This window comes from Talpa europaea (assembly GCF_964194135.1).
Source record: "Talpa europaea genome assembly, chromosome: 3".
Lineage (NCBI taxonomy): Eukaryota > Metazoa > Chordata > Mammalia > Eulipotyphla > Talpidae > Talpa > Talpa europaea.
The window spans coordinates 81,520,999-81,543,787 of NC_140069.1; the positions used below are offsets into that span (position 1 = coordinate 81,520,999).

A 22,789-nucleotide genomic window follows, 5' to 3' on the forward strand; every position below is an offset into this window, starting at 1 on the left:
TGATATAATTGGCTTTTGTGATTCGGAAGAAGCACTCATTTCTGAGACATTATTGAATATACATATCAATAAGTAAAGAATCACTCTCTCCATTTCACAACAAGCTTCTAACAGGAAACTGGAAGATATGATCTCTTTCAAGTCATTCTGTTATGCTCTTTTCTTGTCTAATACACTAAATCAGATAACTATAAGGAGCAATAATGGGGGCAGATTGGAAAAAATAAATGGGCTTAAACATCACAATGATTATAACCTCCCTGAGAGCTCAGTGCCTAGGAGCCAGAAGTCTAACTACTCACTTGCAATGCATGGAGGTGTGCAACTAATGTGAAGCATTGGTAAAAGTGAGATAACAAACGTGTACCATTTTGATCATTTCCCTCTGACCCTGATGTATCATCAAACCCTTGAGGACTCAGTCAATGTTTATGGTACCTTTCACAAGACATGATAAAGTTGAATTAGGTGTGCTTTCAACTTTTTCTAAAATTCACAATGTACAATTATTATTTTGTTCTGAAACTGTAGAGAACTTGAGGAACCATATAAAATAATTTGGCTTAATGAAGGCCAGTTTTAACTTAACCTAAGTCACTAACCTTATTTCCTTCAATAAGGGCATGAACAAACCTCCCTTTGCTTATTAGTCCTGAAATTGAAAGTCAATTCCCAAGGGAAAAGTACTTGATGTACTTTCAATGTTGAACACCTTTACAGTCCTTTCTCATAAGAAATCTTATTTAAACCTATCTTAGAAATCTTTTTTAGCACAGGTATCCTCAGTGGTCACATAATAGAGTCTTAATAAGTAATTATTGGCAGGGCCTCCCTGGTGACGCAAGGGTTTGAGCGCGACGCTGTGAAGCTGTCTGTAGCCTCTGCAGCACGATTTCGATTCCCGGGCAGGGAGCTATGCACATGGCACAGCAGACCTCTCCAGACTTGCCCACTGCTCCCCTCAGGAGTGTACTTCAGTCAGTCTGCCTGTTCTGTTCCCTACTCTGTCTCTGGCGAATCCTTTCACTTTCCACACTCTGGCCTGTACTCTAGCTCTTGTAATCATAAATAAATAAATCTTAAAAAAAAAAGTAATTATCAGAAGGAAAGAAGAAGAAAGAGAAAGGAAGAAGGGGAGAAGGGAGGAAGAAAAAAAGAAAGTAGATTTTACATATGAGAAAATTCAGAGGCATTAGGATTTGTCAAGGTGTGCTGTGTTGGTGGAAATCAAATTCCAGGTCCTTAAAGGCTTCATTCTTTAATACAAAAAGAAAGAATACTGCTTTTTTTCTGCTTAGAAAATAAAATATTACATTTTCTAGACAATCACAATATCATTGTTATCTTGAAATAATTTTTCAATGTTAATAATTGATTTCAATTTTTCACTAGTCTCTTATTTTGATTATTTTTATTATTATTCCACTCACTGAAATAAAAAACAACTTTAGCTGCAAACATATTCCAAAATTAGACCAACATCATCAAATGTTACTGGCAGCTTTAAGGCACTTAACTTTTTATGCTAATTCTTAATTTGGTTCCAAGGCTTTGGGCAGAATTTTCTCATTTGCAAATCATACCAGAGGAGCATGTTTCCTTACATTTTTATTGTTGCCAATTTCTTCATGTCACTCATTTTAGCTCCTGAGCAAATAAGTGGATATTTTTCCCCAGACATCTCAGAGACATCATAGTAAAATAAAGATAAAGGTGTAGGACGTAGAAATGGAAGATATTGTGATTTTCTGAAGTCTAATGAATACTAAAAGGTTTATTATGATATTCATTTTCATAGTGTTGTTGGTTGCATAATTGAAATTATAGAGTGAATTTTAGACCCTCAAAACTCATATGTTGAAACCCCAATCCCCAATATGATGGTATGTGGAGATGGGGTCTTTGGGAGGTCATTAGGGTTAAGTGTTGTCATTGAGGGCCAGGCCCTTATCATGCGATTAGTGAATTTATAAGAACAAGAAGAAAGCAAAATCTCTCTTTTTCTTTAACTAAAAACTACAATCTGCAAATCAGGAATCAGAGATGTCATTAGGAAGTGAACTTGCAGACACCTTTATCTTGGACTTTCCAGCCTCCAAACTATGGGAAAATTGATTTCTGAGTTTAAGTCACCCTCTAGGGTACTTGTTTTAGCAGCCCGGGGAGACCTAATACATACATCAACAATTTCACTTGAAAATCTTAATGGTATGTAATCTATAATTAATAAGTTGATTCTAACTGTAGAATAAGAGTTTTTACATTCAGTAAATGATCCATGGTCAGTTTCATTATTTATCCTTACCAATATCATCAGGATAGATCAATATCCTCATCTCCTTTTTGTGAAGAAATATGATGCATTTAGGGCTACTAAAATATGATAGTTTGCCAAAGTAGCCCTGGATTAAACCAGTACCAGACTTCAACTTGAGGGTCAAGCTTATTTCTTCATGCCCAATGAAACACATTATTTATGAGTCTTAGATTTGAGAAACTCTATTCCTTGTGAGCATCTCTACTTAGTAAGGGGAAAAATAATGTAACCTTGCATTCTTTCTCCAAAATTTACTTCCATTTCTTAACATAGCCTCCTGAAGAATCCATCCTAATGGATTTCCTGATTTCCCTCTATTTTATAATGAGTGCCCCCCTGCTTTCACAGGATGGGAAACAACAGCTTATCACTGCATTGCTGTCTTCCTTCATTTCAATTTAACTCTACACGTTTACTGTCCAGACATATTTTAGGAAAAAAATTGTATGAGGTATGAAAGCAAAGTACTGCTTTTTAGTTGTGCCTATAACAAAGTCTCAAAAAAATTGATTTCATAGCCTACTTTTTCATCACTATTTCTTTTTGTCATTAAACATTTTTTCTGAGTTCACTAATAATCACTTTCTTCAGTACTGACACTTCACCCTGTCCACAGACATACTTTTTTTAAAAGGTTTCTTCTGTTTATTCAATAAGCCATGTCTTTCATTTTATAAATAGATTGGACACCATTAGTCTTTGTGAATAATGCAGTCTTTTTTTTTTAAATCAACTTCATGTATTTTGTAGCACTGTTTTATTAGGAGTGAAATGTACAAGAATTCCTAAGCTGTCAATGATGGAGAACTGAAGTATCAACACATTAAGGACCATACACAATATAATAATCAAAACCCCTTAAATTTTCTTACTGTCTATATACAATCAATATATATCTTTAAGCAAACTGAATTCCTTATTAAGCAAACATTTTTGTATAAGTTGCATTCTTTTTATCTTTCTGTGCTTTTACCTTTTGTTTGGCTTTCAGCATTTTCCCCTGGATAGCCTTATCTTCTGGAGCTACCTCCTGAGCTTTCTTAAGGCCAAGGAGTACTTGATCATATTCTTTCAATCCTTGTTACCCTTGAGCTCTACCATACAGTGAGTTGGTACTTAATGGGTCTATTTCAAGAGCCTCCAAATAACTGTATATCTTCAGTTTACAAGCATCAGTATTCAGAACAAACCTTAAAGCTATGGGTTGCAACTTGAATCTCTCTGTTTTCTCAATAATAGCCTTCCACGAAGGCTAAAGGCCTTCCATGAAGCTTAAAACTTCTGCATATTTTTAATGACCATCTCTCAGTTCTGGGACTTGAAAAAAATATTTCTGATGTTTTCTAAGTTTTCTGCTATTAATAAAATTTTATCTACATATTTTATATCTATACCTGTATCCTCAGAGAAATCTGGATAATTATTACCAAAACCATCTCTTGGGGAATATTCCCCAATCAGTCCCCTTCCTTTAGTTCTCTATAGTCTACAATAACACACAATATGGCATGTTTTTCACTTTTCACATCTACATTTTCCAGTAATCTTGCCACACCCACTCCTTTAATTATTTAATCAAACACCACATTTCCCATCCAAATGAGGAGTTGGGACCATTGTGATAAAGAACTGAGAACCATTCATATTTCAGCCTGCATTTGCCCTGCTCAATAAACCCTCCTGATCATGCTTATAATAGAAATTTTTATCTTCAAACTTTTCACCATGAATACTTCCTCCACCAGTTCGATTCTGATTTGAGAAGTTTCCATACCGTATCATAAATTTCTTAATAATTCGATGAAAAGAGCATCCTTTGAGATGGAAAGGTTTTTTCCCCTCTTGTGGGCCCAATGCTTCTTTCCTTGGTATATAATGCACAAAATATTTCTCCAGTTGTGAATACAATATCTGCAAACAACTCTAAGACCATTTAGCCAACTTTCTCCCCGCTACCCCACCCCGAAATCTATGTCAAAGAAGACTCTGGGATTATTGGGGTTGGAAGCAGCTCAGCTAGGCAGCTCTAACCCCCCATATACATACTTACTCCACAATCCGCTTATGTATATTTTTCTTTCTTTAACTGATTATGTATTAATAAAAACTGAAGGGACTGTTCCAAGGATAGAGTAAATATTAGAGATGGAAAAACTGAAATTGACTTAATGAATTATATATACTCTTCTACATAAAAATATGAGAACTTTCTGTTAATTTCATTTTTTTTAAGTAGGGTATTATGTTACCATTTCTCCCCCAGGGAACTATTATTTCCTTCAATCAAGGTACAGTCAATCATTACTGATGACCTCATGACAACATAATCCATTTCAATTCCCGACATTAGCTTATTTGGGCATTATAATAACAAGGATGCCTACAACAGCTGTATCGAGTACAAATGCAATTTGCGTACTCTCTGAAATAGTCAGATTAGGACTTATCTAACATTTAGCCCACTAAGCGCTATATATCAAACCATAACCAATAAATTAACTTGCAAGAGCTAGTCACCCACGCCATCTTAGACCAGGGAAGTACAAAGGGATGTGTAGAGGAGGAGCAAGGATTTGACAGATTTGTTTACTACTGAAAGAACCTACCAGTTCCTTACAACACCTGCAGGTCTCGGATACTATGGTAAACCTTACTTTTAGTTAAAAGCAATACAAATTCATTTAATTATAAGGCAGTATTTCTGAAGCTTTAGATTGCTTAAGAATAGCTTTGAAAATATGTTCATTGTGGGGGTTTCCAGATCCTATCATAAGAGATACTTTAATTAGAGCCACAAGAACCCATATTTCTGAAATTTTTAACAAGCATTCCAAGTGATCTAATGAACAAATTTCTTATCCCTTGCTTTGAGAAAAATGACTTGATAGTATAAAAACATGTCTGGTACGCTTTCAAAATAAATAAAATTTATAAAATTCAAGAATGGTGGAACTATGAATAGGAATATTACTAATCAAACCATGGATTTGCTTCAGTCAGAGACCAATGCAAGGCAGAAGCCATTAAAACACTCAGAACCTATTGCCTGGTATTTCTATTTAGGGAATCGTATCCCAAGTAATATTTATTTTAAAGTTAGAATATTTATTTTAAAGTTACTTTTTAAAGATAATCTGTAAAGTGCTATTTATAATACAAAACAGTAAACAACAAAAATTATCAACAATAAGGCACTTTATCTTTTTAATAAATTTCTATCACTTCCTGTCAACAGATAATACTAAACCCTTCATTTTTATTGTCATTTAATCCTCATTTTAAGAAAATCTTTTAATGGTTTAACAAATTCATTTTAAAGATCTAATAAAGAAATATATTTAACATGAACATTTACTGTTAAGTGTTTAAACTACATATATGTGGGTCAAGACAATTCATGGAGGGCCTCCCCGGTGGCTCAGCGGTTGAGCGCTGGTTTGCGAAGCTGCCCGCAGCCTCTGCAGCACCGGTTTGATCACGGCCGCCGGGCGAGTGTCCCACATGGCGCGCAGACCTCTCCTGCCACCCACTGCTCCCCTTAGCAGTGCACTTCGTCACTCTGCCTGTTCTACTCTCTGCTCTGGCTCTGATGAATTCTCTCACCCTCCTGCGCTTCTGACTGTACCCAGTGCTTGTATAAATAAATAAATAAATCTTTAAAAAAAAAAAAAGAACAATTCATGGAAAGAAAATAATGTAAGGTGAAAAGAGTAGAACGTAAAATAGTAATAACCTAATTATAACTTTTTAATAGAGATGTAGGGATTATCAAAGATAACTAAAGGGGTTAGTGTTATAAAATATTAGCAGATTGTGAGTATTAGATATTTTTCTATTAAATTATTTGCCTTGGCCTCCCTGGTGGTGCAAGAGATTGAGCACCACACTGTGAGGTGGTCTGCAGCCTCTGCTGCACGAATTCAATCCCCAGCCCTTCAGGGAGCACCCCACATGGCGTGGCAGACCTCTCCTGCCTCACCCGCTGCTCCTGTCAGCAGTGTATTTCAGTCCATCTGCCTGCTGTGTCTCCACTCTGTCTCTGGTGAATCCTCTCACCCCCTGCATCTCTCGTTTGTATCCCAGCTCTTGTATGTATCAATAAATAAATCTTAAAAAATTATGTGCCGTATATATAATTTATATATTTATTATATATAGATATATAGATACAGATATAGATATAGATATATATTTGCATAGAACTTTGCTATAGGCCAGAGATGCCAGAGGATTCACCAAAGATAGAGTGAGGAACAGAACAGCCAGATAGACTGGTGGTATGATATACACTGGTAAGGAGCCCAACAGGTAAGACAGGAGAGGTCTGCTGCGCCATATGTGGGTTAGCTTCCTGGCTGGGGATCAAACTCAGGCTCTAGAGGTGACAGCACTGAGATTTAACCCTAGGCCACCAGGGAGGGCCATGCCTTATAATTTTTAAGAACACACATTCTGGATATTCATAAACTAAGATTCGAAGAAAAATAAGTTTTTGTAAGTCAGCAATACAAACATCAGAGAATGAAAATTATAAAAACAGCCACTATATTCAAAGACATAGTGATATGATGTACACTGAGAATAGAGAATAGTAAGTTTTACAGGTTCTAGCATAAGATCTGAAGTTCTGAGTAATTCTAAAGGATTTTTGGAAGCAAATTTTTTCAAAAGGTTGAGGTAAACTTTGGAAGTCAAAAAAGCACTAGATTTCCCTGTTTTCCCTCAATTCCTTTGGTCAGCTTTGGCTAGCAAATGCTGATCAAGCTTCTCTTGCCATCAGCCAGGCTACCTGGACTCCACCTCCTAAATCCCCTTTCTTTAGCAGTGAATCATGATTTGCTATTTTCAAACATGCTGTCAAAGAAATTATACAAGGGCAATTTTAAAGATAACCCCTATGGATGACTCAGATCCAAAATTACAATTTAAGTGCAGATCAATCTTTTCCTGAGTTTTTTTTTTAAGTTCTCTTTGAATTCGCACATATTCAGAGAGGGGTTGATATTCTTGATAATTTGTTTCAGTTTAATATGTATATATTGTATAGATATAGATATAGAAAGCAAATATGCATTAACATATACACAATGTAGAATTTCCAGTAATATCAAAATCCATAGGAAGACAAGTTATTTCAAGTTTATTGACATTTAGCCACTTGGAGGAAAACTGGCTTATTCATTCCAATATAATTAATTTTTGCTGAAAACACTCCGAGGTCTGTTTTCCCAAAGCAGCCCTGTGAGCCATGTGCTGCACTGGGAAGGGCATACTTCATTGGGCACCATCATTGCTTTCCCATCTGGCAACAGGTGGCCATTAATATGAAATGTTAAACTAACACTGAAATGAAATCCATGCATAATCAGTGATTTTTGGAAAGCGCAGAAGTGTTTGAAAATCTGAAAACTGTTCAGGTCTCTAAATAATCAAGCCTTCATTTCAAACTCTTCAATAAGAGAAAATGAGTCACTGGTACATTGATAAATAAGTGGTTTCCAAATGTTTTGATTTTGTTGAAATTAAATCACCTGGAAAAGCGATGTGCAGAATTGGAATCCTTCTAATTAAAAGCAAAGGAAGCACTGTGAGGTCCACAACAATCGGTCACCCAGTGGGTGCTCTCCGGGGCACATTTTATTACTGTCTGAACAAACCCTTGGGCATATCAGCCTTAAAAATGTGGTGGCAAGGGAAATTAGGTGGAAAGCAACTTAATACCCTCAACTTACCACGAGGGAGAAACTTTAATGAACTGTGGCCTCAGCTATTACATACATTAGTCCATCTATCTGGCAAACTCAAGCCAGCCAGTGTCCAAATGCAAAGTGGGCTAGGGCACAAAGTGAAAATCAGGGGTTCTCCTGAAGAATCTGGCTTAACTATGTGCCCTAGCTTTTATCAATGGTCTAAACAAAAAACAACTTTAGGGAGAAACTGCATTTTTTGTAAAATTTCTGGCAAAGTCCTATGTAGTATTTTGTTAAATAGTAGCAATGTAAAAATCTTCATGGGGACTTTCTTTTGGTGCTCCTGAGAAATTGAAATTCTTATTTATATCAGAGTATAGATAAGGTAACCTATACTGATTGTTGATTAGATAAGGTAACCTATACTTTTAATGTTGATTACTGCAAAGCTTTTATATTTTTTGGCATGTGTGTGTCTTCCTCTTATATAACTCTCTCTTAAATGTTTAAATAAAGGAAATTTAAACATATATTATGTATATAATCAGTGGATAAAATATGTATATAATCAGTACTCTGATACATGCTTTTACATATAATGTTTCAAACAGCTGTCAAAAAGAAAATATAGATCGATGATGAGATGTTCTCTTTAATGTTTCGGTTCCCATTATCTAATAAGAATACATGTCTCTCTCAATATAAAACACTAAAGTTTATATTTCTGTTTCCCATTGTTACCTGAAAATACTTCATATTAGTTGTGAGGATCATATAAGATTATTTCCACATAAAGAAACTTTCTTCTGATGCTTTTTTATAAAACACATGAAGGAAACAGGTAGGTTGGACTTCCTCATTGATTACTGACTTATTAATTTCATTCACTAGCACAAGTTAAGCACATTTTGAAATTCATGAATCAAAATGTACCCAAATGGGCCCCAATTTAGCCGATAATGGAAATGTTAATGATGAATAGACAGGCTTTTTATTAATTGTTGATAATTCGTACATATTCTATAATATTTCTTTTTTTTTTACTTTGATTGTATCACATTTTATTACATAACATTGGTTTATAACATGCATATGATTTAGGGAAATAGAATAACTCCTTTTCAGAAGTACATTATCACACCATGCTCACCATCAAAGCACCCAAATTCTTTCACCAAAGTCCATTGGGCTCCTACCACTGTTTGCTCCCTACAAACCAATGGAACAGAATTGAGAGGCCAGGAATAAATGGATAGTCTCAATTCTATGGTCTATTTTCTAGGGTTTGTTTTGGTTTAGTTTTGTCTGTTCTTTTGTTTTGTCTCTTTTATTCCACATATTAGTGAAATTATCTCATATTTGTTGTTCTCTTTTTGACTTATTTCACTTAGCATAATCCCCTCCAGCTACATCTATGTTGTTGATAAAGACAACAAATACTCGTACACATCTTCTTAATTCACTCATATGTTGATGGACATTCAGGTTGTTTCCATAGCTTGGCTATTGTAAATAGGACTGCAATGAATATAGAAGTCACTTTATCCCTTTGAGTCAGTGGTTTCTCATTAAGTAGATGTAGAGTAGGAGAGGAATTGCTGTATTGTAGAAAAGATCTATTTTTAATATTTTGAGAAAACTGCAAAATGTTTGCCATAGGGGCTGGACCATTCTGCGTTCACACCAACAGTGTGCAAGGGTTGCTGAACAGCCCCTCACCAGCATTTGCTATTTCTGATCTTTTCAATGTGGGCCATTCTCACAAGTGTAAGGTCTTATCTTATTGTGTCCTTGATTTGCATTTCCCTGAGAATAAGTGATAATGAGTATTGATCATGCACCTGTTGATCATCTGTATGTCTTCTAAGACATACAGTGTCTATTTGGCTCTTCTGCCTAAGTTTTGATTGGGTTATTTGTTTTCTTGTTGTTGAATTGTAGGAGTTCTTTGTCGATTCTGGATATTGTCCCTTTGCCAAATGCATGATGTGTAAATATTTTCTCCCATTCAGTAGGGTGTCTTTTCTTTTTAAATGGTAGTTTCTTTCACTGTGCAGAGGCTTTTTGATTTGATGTGTTCCCATTTGTTTACTTTTGCTTTTGTTTCCCTTGCTGCTATGGTCAAGTATGACTATACTTGACTACAAACACATCTCTGAAGTCAATGTCATGTAGTGTTTTCCCTATGTATTCTTGTATTTACTGTGCGGTTTCAGCTCTTACATCCAAGTCTTTAATCCACTTTGAGTTAATTTTTATGTATGCTATCAGATAACAGTCGTTTCATCTTTTTTGCATGTGACTGTCCAGTTTTCCCAACACCATTTGTGAAGAGACTTTCCTTTCTCCATTGTATAATGAAGGATACACATGCTACATGGCTCTTTTGTCATAAATTGTCTATGTAATTGTGGGCTCTCAATTCTGTTTCGTTGGTCTGTGTATCTATTTTGATTCCAATATGCTACCATTTTGGTTACTATAGTTCTGCAATATAGTTTGAAGCCTGGGTGCCTAATACCTTTATTTCTCTTTTTTTGTCAGGATTCCTTTGGCTATTCAGGTCTTATTTTGTGATTTCATATAAATTTCAGTATTCTTTGTTCTGTTTCTTTAAAGAATGCCATTGAAACTTTGATAGGGATTACATTGAATCTGTATATTGTTTTGAATAAAATGACCATTTTGACAATGCTAATTCTTTCAATCAATGAGTAAGAAATATCTTTCCATTTCTTTATGTCTTCTATTGATTTTAATTAATGTGTTATAGTTTTCCTTGTACAGGTTTTTTACTTTCTTTGTTAAGTGCATTCCTAAGTATTTAATTCTTTTTTGATGTAAATGTAATGAGATTTGTTCTTGATATTTTTGTCTTTTAGTTTGTTGTTACATATAGAAAAGCAACAGATTTTTTGTAGATTGATTTTGTAGCCTGCCACTTCACTGTACTGATATATTGCTTTTAAAAGTTTTTTAGTGAAATCTTTTGGGGGTATATATATATATATATATATATATATCTCAGACATGTTGTCTGCAAATAGTGATAGTTTTACTTCTTTTTCAATGTACATTCTGTTTATTCCCTTCTCCTGTCTAATAGCTTAGGATAGGACTTCCAATACTATGTTGAATTGTAATGGCCACCTTGTGTTGAACTTGATCTTAGATGAAAAACTTTCAGATTTTCACCATTGACTGTGGTGTTAACTGTAAATTATGGTATATTCAGACAACAGCATTTTATTACTAAGCCTAAAAATAAATGCCCTATCAAGCCATGAAAACATAATGGGAATCTTAAATGTATGTTACTAAGTGAAAGAAAAGACTATTTAATATATGATAGTATAAACAGTATGTAAAGGTTATATACTATATAATCCCAACTATATAGCATTCTGAAACATGCAAAACTATGGAAACCACTAAAAAGATAAGTGGCTGCCGGGGGTTAGAGAATACAGAAGGATGAATAGCTTGAGCCCAGAGATGTTGAGGGTAGTGGAAATACTCCATATATTGCTATTTGATCATGTCAGTATACATTTTTCCAAACTCATAGAAGGTAAAACTCCAAGTGTGAACTGTAAATTAGTGAACTGTAAATTACAAAGTTTGGGTGATTATGACGTGTCAGTGGAGTTTTTTAGAATGTAACCCACCCTATGGGAATGGAGGTGTTTATAATGGGGAAAGCTACGCATGTGTAAGGGCAAAGGATTACATGGGAAATCTCTCTATCATCCTTATGTTGGTGTATAGAAAAAACTCTAAAAATAAAGTCTTAATAAAAAATATAGCCAAGTAGATGGACCTCCCTAGTGGCTTAGGGGTTAAGTCTCAGTGGTATCACCGCCACGGCCTGAGTTCTATCCCCAGCAAGGGAGCTAACCCACATGGTGCAGCAGACCCTTCCTGTCTCCCTGCTGCTCCCCTCAGCAGTGTATTTCAGTAGATACACTTGTTCTGCTCCCCACTCTGTCTCTGGTGAATCCTCTCACCCCCTGCCCCTCTGGCCTGTACCCCAGTTCTTCCACATAACAGTAAATAAATCAAATCTTTAAAATATATATATAGCCAAATAGAATTTTTGAATTAAAGGTCCAACTTTTCAAGGTGACTGTTTAAAATGTCATATTCATTTAGAATTCTAATTCAAGTGTGTTTATTTATCCCAATGCCTTAGAAGTACTTCCTAAAAGGACTATAAGGTCAGAAGCACAATATCTAAATTCCTGACATTCCTAAATGTCAATCTTGTATGCATGTGTATTATTATTAACCATGCATTTGAATGCAGACCACAAATATATGACTTGTATTTTCAATAAAACACAATTTAGGAGGCTTCCCCGATGGTGCAGCAGGTTGAGCGCAGCGCTGTGAAGGTGTCCGCAGCCTCTGCAGCGCAGGTTCAATTCCCAGCCTACCAGGCAGATGCCCACATGGCATGGCAGACCTCTCCTGCCTCACCCACTGCTCCCCTCAGCAGTGCTTTCAGTCTGTCTGCCTGTTCTGCTCCCCACTCTGTCTCTGGTGAATCCTCTCACCCTCAACCCCCATGCCTCTGGCCTGTAGCCCAGCTATTGTATAAATAAAAACTAAATCTTTGAAAAAAAAACACAACTTAAAACTTGAGAGAAACTTGTGAGAAGCCTGCATCACTCCAGGTTATTGAATATGCAAAACAAACTTGGATGTTCTCTAAGTCTATAAAACACAAAGCCCTATGAAAAACTTCCCACTCTTAACCCCTGCAGAATGTTTTGTGAGGAGCTAGGTTTGTTAAAATTATATTCTTCAGTTTCAAAGAGACCCTTTGATGCAAATGTGCCTGATTACCCAGCCTGTTGCCTCTTCTCACCAAGATGTCTGTTTATTTCTATTATGTTTATCTCAAGTTTAGGAACTTTGCCAAAACCATAAGCTGCTAGAACAACCTTTCTCTTTTTAATTTCCTTCTTTCCTAACTAAATTCTTAATGGTCAAAAATATTAAAATGGAGACACTCTCTCACTGGAGCATTTGTGAAAATGACAGTCCTGGGTGATTTCGAATGTGCCTGGCACCAGCTGCTGATAGTAACTTAGATAACAACACGTTTCAAACGGTTAATCTAGTGAGGTTTTCTTTAAAATATTATTAATAGAATCCAAGTGATTTAATTTTTCTAGATGAGTATAACGCAAGCTCACTGACTCTGTGCGTCATCGGGCTCTGGTTGCTAGGAAATCCATGAATAGAACTTAATATGCATTCAGCAACAGGCTGCCCGCGCAATTTATCTCCATGGATGCTCCCTCAATTGCCTTTGAAATGACATTAAGATAAGTTTGAAATGTTCAAGACAAGCCAGAGTCAGTGAGCACAAAGGAAGCAGACCATTTTTGGACAATCATCTGGACTTCCTGCACAGCTCTTTGAAGTTCACACTCCTTACTTTATATCTTAATGTATACTCGATATGGACAACAGTTATGAAGCCAGGGTCATATTGTGAGGGGCAGATGAGGGCGAAAGCTTGATGCAAGTGTGGACTTTGTAGCAGATGCACCTAAAATCAAATTCCCGGTCAGTAACTTACTAACTCTGGACATCAATTTCTCTCAGCTTCGGTTTTCTTTCTATAAAATGAGCATTATAGGGCTCACCTTACAGAATGATTGGAAGCATTTGACATGTATATCTAAAGCACCTGACAAATAGCCCCAACATAATTAATGATATGACAAAAACAGTAATAATGGAAGGAGAAATAGTAGGATTCATAGAATCATAGCAACAGAAGCAGAAGAGTAGTTGTTCTCAGTAAAACCACTGCTATGATAGCTACTGCTGTTGCTACTGCTGTCATTACTACTACTACTGCTGCTGCTACTACTACTACTACTACTACTGCTACTACTCCTACTCCTACTACTACTGCTGCTACTACTACTACTATTAGGCAGGATTATGCAATGAGAAAGAAACACTTTGCCCAGCTTTAAATCTTTGCACTATCACTGTAATCTAAAAACAAACTAAAATAGATGTCCTTCTCAAAGGATAATTTATAAAGAGCTCCCAAAGCAGTCAGCTTCACTATCCTTTCCCTAAACTTGTCATTATTTTCAATATCATCTTGGGGAACAAAGGATGTGATTAATAGCGCCACCCATTGGTAGGACAATTTGTTGGTGGTGGATTTCAGGTTTTTGTTTGGCTTATGCTATGGAGCTCAAATCTTCAAATTCACATTATGATGAAGCCCTCATTTTTATATGGGAGGTCCTCAGGACAGAGATAACAAAGACTTGAAAACTATGTATTCCTTTCACCTACACTGAATGGTATCTCTCCCTCATAGTTGGTCCAAAGAACATTGTAAAGCATGTGCCTGTTAAATTATTTGAAGGGACAATCCAATGTCCAGTCAGGGTAGCCTTCCATAAAGGGATTAACTTCTGCACATTCAGCCAGTGGGAGGAGAGGTTAAATAATCCTTTTGATTTTTAAGTGTGAACTTTATTATTTTGTCAGTGTGACTTGAAACTCCATGCATCCATTTCTTTGTGCATTTTCAGGAGAGACGTAGTTCTGTCTCCTTTCATAAATGTCCCCAAACCCTAGATAAATACTTGTTTGATTTAAAATCATGGAAACAAGACTCTTGTTTTCTTAAAGGAACCCAGCAGATGCTGCTGCATAAGCTTTGTCTTATATACGTGCTGGAGAGCATTTTTTTTCCTCCCTTCTTCTGCTTTTCTACCTGAAAATCCCATCTTATAGTTGTACTTGTCAAAACAACATTCAAAATATCTCAGGCACCTAGTGTTCCACGTAAGAGAAATACTTCTTTGGAAAGATTATAAATTTCACAGAGATGACTCAAGGAAAACTTGTCAGGAATCTTAAATTTGCCTCCTTTCTTTTCTTTCTGCACTACTCTACTCACACCAAGTATATTCTCTGTCCCCAACTCCATGCACATACCTGGGGCACAGAGTATCCTCTACTCAAGTATCTCACTGGTCATGTCCTGCTTGGCAAGTTCCCTGTCAAAGACTTCCATCCCCAGTCCCTGTTCTGTGCCATTTTTGAACAGGTTGGAAAAGTTAATAAACTTTTATACTACAGCACTAAGGAATGATAGTTATTTTATTGATTCAAATATAGTAATTAATTGTCTGGAGGCTGAGGGATTAGTAGAAGGAGCATTAGATCAAATAGAAGAAAGCCACAATTCTAGCCTCCTGTTTTGGGATACTTAGAGAGGGAAAGTGTGGCAAAGGACATAATCCCTTTTTCTACATTGAGGAAAGTCAACAAATTCTAGGCAGCTAAAATGTAGGAATATTTGAATGCATGTTAAAAGTATACAACACAGGTCAGGCTTCATTTTGTGGTCACAGGGGAGTCCCGGAAGGTTCAATTGAGAAGAGTTACATCACCAGAATCCAGGAGTAAACTACAGAATCAGTTGTGCTTGGGAAAATGAAAGTAGAAAGTTAGCTTTGCCTATGCTTCTCCATCCATTTCTCAAGGGCAGCATGGAAAGATGAACAGATCAGCGGTTACAGAGTAGGAGAACTTGAGTGCGAGGTAGAAGTATCTCTGCCTCTATGTCTTAAGTTTGACTACTATTGCTATCTCTGTTCTCCCACACAAAGTTTTACCTAGTATATTATCAGGAACAGCTACAAGAATATCAACTGTTCTTGAATATAACTTGTGAGCAGACCCAAGAAAAATAGGAAGCATGGAGATACCAACATCAATAGAGAAGCCATGGTTTTGCTATTTTTAAAAACTATTTTTTTATGGATAGTGACATAATTATATTTTAACCCATGAAAGGACAAAGGGAAAGTAACAGACATAAGCAATCATTTCAACAGAGGCAGTAACTGAGTCACTGAATCCTTGAAAAGATGGTTCAAAGTCACATGTGGACTGGGTTCTTGAACTTTTCCTTTAGTATCATTTTCAGGTCTCCATCGAGATCTTCCTGATAACAAAGTATGCTCTTCCAGTGACAAAGTCTCTACTCTAGGACTCTAGGACTGATTCCCATCTGGAAATTCGAAAGGAGGAACTAGGTTGTATCATATTAAGAGGCAGTCTATCTGTGTTTCACTTACAACAAACATTTCTACAATTCCAGGTAATTCTACCCTATATTCATTTAATAGTCACTTCAATATGAAAAGTCACTAAACTTTCTTTTATCAAAACTCTCCTGACATGGACTGTAATTACTAGGGATGATGCAAGTGACAGGCTAGTTGAGTTTGTGCTCAGTTCCATGAAACAGAAACATTTCCTTCAAACCCACACTCAGTTTGGTTTCTAATTCCACCATCAACAATGCAGATATTTGAGAGCCTCCCTGGTGGTGCAAAGGGTTAAGCACAGCACTGTGAAGCTATCCACCGCCTCTGAAGCAGGAGATCACCGGCCAGCCATGGAGCTAACCACATGGCACAGCAGACGTCTCCTGTCTCGTCCACTGCTCCCCTCAGCAGTGAATTTCAGTCTGCCTGTTCTGCTCCCCACTCTGTCTCTGGTGAATCCTCTCACCCCCTGCTTCTGCACCTCTGGCCTATAACCCAGTTCTTCTATGCATAAATAAATAAATCTTATTTATTTATTTATGCATAAATAAATAAATCTTATTTATTTATTTAAGATTTATTTTTATTTATTTATACAAGCAGCGGGTACAGTCAGAAGCGCGGGAGGGTGAGAGAATTCACCAGAGTCAGAGCAGGCAGAAGGGCCGAAGTACACTGCTGGGAGGAGCAGCGGGCGGCAGGAGAGGTCTGTGCGCCATGTGGGACCCTCCGCCGGTGGCGGGGGAGCAGCCGGGATCGGCGCTGTAGAGGCTGCGGGCAGCTTTGCAACCCAGCGCCTGCGCCACTGGGGAGGCCCAAATAAATCTTTTTTTAAAATGCAGATACTTGAAAAATTCATCTCCTTCTCTGAAAAAGTATGAGAAGTCAGAGATTTTTATCAGAGTGTTGTTTTTATTTCCCACCTTCTTCAGGAAGAGGAGCATGGGGCTTATAAGGAAGTAGGAGGTATATCAAAAAAATTTGATTTACTCAAGTCATTACTCAAATCGCACTAGAATTTCCAGAGTAGCAACTTCTGCTTAAATGCTTAAAAGTATTCACATATTATATTGATCTAGGAAATAAAAAATCACCAGTGACATCTAGACAGCTGGTTTTTAAAAAGTGGTTTGGCTTGAAAAATTTCAATTTGAACATGAAATTATAGAGCAATCGAGGGAAATAGTACTGCGAGGGGACCGGGTTTGGTCCCATTTGTCCTTCGCTGGGTAGGTGGCCTTCTGGCAGGCATGTGGCATTGCCAATCTTTAATTCCTCTCTTGATAAATGAGAAAATTAAACTCGCCCTCACAAACTTCTGAGATAGTTGATGTATCTCACAGATATAACAAGACAAGAAAACGAACTCTCAGAAAGTTCTGAGAATTATCAACTTCAGAAGAACTCAACTCAAACTCAGCTCTGCTCTCTCCAAGCATGACATTTTACTTCTCTGTGGTCACCTGCAAGTTATTGAGATGGGAACTAGGTAAATGGTAAATAAACAGAGATCCAAAGACTTCCACTCCAACTTCAGTAAGAATAAGTCTACAACGATCATTTCTGTGTATTGAGTTTCTACACACAACTGTGTTCAAAATATATCCCTTAGCTAAGAAAAAATTGAAAACCTCTCATGTATATGCTTCCAACATATGCCTTTATTTTCCTACTTTCTTTCTATTTTTTTTTTATTAACTTGCTTTTTTTTTAATTTTTTTTAGATTTATTTATTTATTTATACAAGAACCAAGGTACGGGTCAGATGTGTGGGAGGGTGAGAGGATTCACCAGAGACAGAGCAGGGAACAGAACAGGCAGGCTGATGAAATACACTGCTGAGGGGAGCAGTGGGCGGCAGGAGAGGTCTGCAGCACCATATGGGACCCTCGCCGGCAGGGCGGGATCGAACCGGCGCTGCAGAGGCTGTGGACAGCTTCACAGCGCGGTGCTCAACCACCAGCGTATTCTAATTGAATTTTTGGGGATGATGGAACTATCCCACATCTGCCTACAATAGCCAGTAGCCATTTGTGACTATTGAGCACTTGCCCTGTAGGTAGTGTTGTAAGCAAATGAATTTCTAATGGTATTAAATTTTAATTTATTTGAATTTAAATGCCACATGTGGCGACTGGTCTCCATGTGAGACAGTGCAGTAATCTACAGCAATTAATGAGGAAGGGTTAACCCAAATTGAGTCATGCTAATGACAAGACTTTCTTTATAGGTTAAACACCATTTGGCAAGACTAATGAGAAATTGAAGGGCTTTCACTTCAAAAAATGAAACGAGCAGAGAGTGTGGCTTCTGTTACTGCTTGTTTGGTTTTTGGTTTTTCCTAGAGCTGATGAAACGGTTGTTCTCATCTCCATAATACACAGGAGAGAGAGTTAGAGTTGAGGTCTGTGTTCTCCTCAGTTTGCTTACTCTGAAAGAGAAACTGTCGGCATAAGCTATTTTACATTCATCCTGCTATTTATAAGCAGGTGATTTTCTAATGTGGCAACATTATATCTGTCCACAGGATCTCTGAAAGACAGAACTCAATGTGCTCATTCTTGCATTTTTTTAAAAAGGCAGACCCTTCCCCCGGCCCTTTTTCCAGGACTGTGCTCCTCTCCATTGTCCCTGATAAAAGTCCAGACACCTGGGCTTTATCCTCTGTTGGTCAACCCACCGCACGCCAAAGGGAGGAGGGCCTGACAGAAGGGGCCAGGTCAGGGAGAAGTCCTCACTTCCAATCACAGCTCACAGAAGTGAGAAAGTATTCAAATCAAACGTCTGTCTCTAATGGATTATTGTTACAGCTGTCTTCTTTCATAGTGACTGAATAAACACAAAATCAGATTTCATTTTTTCACTTGATTTCAAAGTAACTAGTGCATTCATAGTTGAGTTCTCTCCCCATAGGCATACCCTACCCCGCCCCACTCCATATCTCAGTGAATCAAGAATCAGACCACCTGACAGCAGAAGCTGGAACAATCATTTCTCATATTGTCATCTGATGAATGCCTGAACAATGCTTCGTTTAAACAAAATCTGAGTCTCACAGTTTCAAAATGCCAGTACCTTTTCCCCAAGCAATTCTATAGTGGGTCTGCATTAATTCATTCAGATACACCAGACTTAGACATTAGAATAAAAATAGTCTGAACCAGATTATCCCTCTGTATTGGAATAAAAAGGGTCAAACCTGGAAGATAGAGGATAGCACCCACACACAATCAGCCTTGTTAAGGTAGAATTCTTTCAGGATACTGCTTACCTAGTTTTACCAGCCAGAAACTTGACAGCAATCATTATGCAGGGTCAGCCAGATTCAAGGCATCAATATTGATTATCCTATGTACACAATATTTATGTTAATGTATGATTATGTCTCTGTGGCAGGCATCCTGACAAGCATCCTGACAGACAGCGGACAAGTCTAATGATAATTCAAGATCTTGTGAACACTTAGATTTGTAAAGGGAACAAACAGCAATGAGAGTATGGCTACTTTTAACTATATAGTTTGAGAAGTTCCCTCAGAAAAGGTGAGCTTTGAGACCTGAAAGTGGAGCAAGAGGATGTCATGGGACTTGGAGGGTGATGAGGGCCAATGGGAGCACCAGAAAGCAAAATATCAAGTTAGAAAGAGACTGCCGTGGTGGAAGAAATGTGGCCCATGACTGAGCATGAGAGGGGTGAGCAACAGCAGGAGATAAACTTGGGAGGGGATAGGAAGCAGGTTGCCCAGGCCTCAGGGTCATGGCAAAGAATGAGATTCTATCCCAAGTGCACGAAAGCAGGCTGTACAAGGGTTATAAGCAGGAGGAGGACCACGATACCTACAGAACTTCAGGAACATGACAGGAGAGTTTGAGAATGAGAGTTGGAACACTGTGGGAGATCAGGTTTGCAGGGTGAGGCGAGAGGAAACTCTCAGGCCAAGTAGCTAAGGAGAGAGCTGTGCCACATTTGGCTTGCTTCTGTCAGCCCCACGTGGTGGTCTTCCCATGCCAGCCACACTTCAGCTACCCCAGCCTCCTGTGGTCTTCATCTTTTGCTTCTGCTCATTGTAATCCTGAAGTTTCAAGCCTGCATTAAGTCATTTACTTTCCCTCTACCAGAAACAAAGTTCTCCATACACCCACATGTGCCACACTTCCTTTCTTCCTTCAAGTCTCTGCTCAAATTTCCCATTAGCCCAGGGAATTTCTCTGGCTGCTCAATCCAAATGAGATCCCTTTATCCTTCTCTCTGTCAACCCTTCTTACTCTACTTTATGCAGATCAACAAGAAGTGAAAGCAATATGCTGTAGGTGTGTTAAAAGCCAAAAAGGAGGCATAAGAATCAGCCTCTACTATTCTAGGATTTTCTCAATGACAAACACTGCCATTTTTCACCCGGGCACCCACAATACCAAGGGACCTAGTAGGTTCTCAATATGTGTTCGTTGAATAACAAACATTTTAGTTGAGGGGACATGATTCACACATTTATCTCTCAGCTAGAGAGCAGACCCAGCATAACAGGAGCTGACAGCAAAGAGTCCCCATTTATCTAAGCCTCTGAAGCAGCAATCACAATCAGGGAAATAAAAGTTCTCCACTATTTGTGGCTTGCAACCTTCAGGTAGTCTGTTCTAATTCATCTAGCCCAAGCTAGATTTCTATTGGTTTCCTCATTGTGGCCACACCTCTTATCGTTTGGTAATTATCACCAGCTCATTGGTAATAATCATTTGGTAAGCATTATTTTATACACTTTTCTTTAAGACTAACATCGTCAAGAGTCAGGACTGTGTCAAATAGTTCTTTCAGCTGTCAGCCCAATGCCTAAAATCATGCAAAATAAATAACAGAGATAGTATTTTTGAGGTATGTTCTAGTTAATTAACAAGCAATCTTTTCCCATTTCCATTTCTCTAAACCATAAGCAACAAAACTATATTTTTAATTCTTATTTGCATATTTTCTACAATGTCATTATGTTTTACATATATATTCATTTGCTTACACAAAATGAAGTTATTTTTCTGCAATCATGGGAATACTGTTAACATCCAGAGCCTAGAGTTTTCCATCTGGTTACAAATCCCACAACAAAGAGCTTTTTTGGAAGCTTGGTTAATCCTTTAAAGAGATGTATTTCACAACTCAACTTTTATCTGATATCAACAGAAACATATTTTTGCAAAATGTGACTCAGATGGAAGTATGTTGAATTTCTAGTTTAAAATACAGAAAGCTGGAAGTGGGTGTTGGTAGATTTTTAAAAGGGAGAATAGTCTGATTAGTCAATACCTCTGAAATGGTCTAGAGCTATGACCCCTGTGGCCCATACATTATAGAGGAGAGCCTCCAGTCGATTAATGTGGCCAACAGTTTTCAAGCCTCCACTCTGGAAAGACCACTTGCTGGAGGTTCACTGGGAGGGGGGAGAATTCAATTGGGAAAGATAGACAAAAACCAATACAATATATACAAGATGAATTCCTTTTATGTGAGATTGCTCTTTCACAGATTTTCCCTCAACTCTCAAAGACTTTTCTCTTCCCTCTCAACTGAATGTCTCATCTGACTCAGAAGGGAAAAAAAATAGAAAATTTCTTCCACCATCTTTTCCACCAAGTTTACCAAGATGCCAGCATTGGGCTCATCTACTCTATTTTCCCTCCCATGAGCATGGTTAAATGGTCCAAGCTCTTATGTGAGGTATATGAGGCCCTTCTCTATCTACTGAAGGTCACTGCTGCTGCCATTGTCCTCTCACATATGGCATCAAGATTCCCAGCCCTCCTCGATCATCCATCATTCTGCCAACCAATGTAGACTATACCATTCACATCTCCTCTAGCCATTCCCAGAGTCATCAGCCCCCCTTTATGCTACAGCACTAGAAATCATGACCTATATTTGCTGTCTCTACTTCTCTCATTTAATTCACTCCTGCCAGGCTTTTGACACCATGAATCCACCCATGACAGAGTCTCCAATGACCAGCTCATTGATGATCCAAAGGCAGGTTCTTAGTCAGCAACAATGACTCCACCTCCTTTCCTGAAACTCCTTCATTTAGCAGTCTCCTTTCAATTCACTAGTTACTCCTGTCTACTAACTTTTCCTCTTCTTTCCATCATTGAACTGAACCCTATTCCATCCACTGAACCCTATTCCCAGGGTTCAGTTCTAAGATTTCTTCTCTTTTCCTGTCTCATAACTTTAAGAAGTACCTTCAAACCTTGTCAATTCTAAAATACATACTGTATAACTTTTCCCCATGTATTAGACTCATATCCATCTATCCATATTACACCCCCATGTGTATATCAAATAGCATTTCACATTCTACAAATCCAAAACCAAACTCTGGATTTTACTTTCAAACATGTTTCTTGCATTCTTTCTCAATTAAATAACAAATCTATTATTCTAATTTCTTAGACCAAAATATAACTATAAGTTCTTTGGGGAACAGTGTCTTTTCCTGTGCAGTTCATCAGCCACATCTACCATAGTGGCTGACTCATAATAGATAACTGACAAATACATGCTAAATGAACTACTGTTATATGTTTACAAGTAAAGGACATTGGAAAAGGAAACTGATCTGAAATTTTAAGTGCAAGGGAAACAATAGGAAGCCCTACATAAAAAAATGTTTCATTTGGTTGTGAAGGATTAGCGAA

General features: G+C 37.6%; 1 pseudogene across 1 annotated transcript in view; it reads right to left on the reverse strand.

Moving 5' to 3' along the window:
• Window positions 1-3,236: 3,236 nt before the first annotated feature.
• LOC311168867 (peptidyl-prolyl cis-trans isomerase D-like) overlaps window positions 3,237-22,789 on the reverse strand; it is a 37,560-nt pseudogene continuing 18,007 nt past the window's right edge. The window contains exon 4 of the transcript in view: window positions 3,237-4,328. The product of the transcript in view is annotated as a peptidyl-prolyl cis-trans isomerase D-like (transcript). The remainder of the gene's footprint in view (window positions 4,329-22,789) is intronic.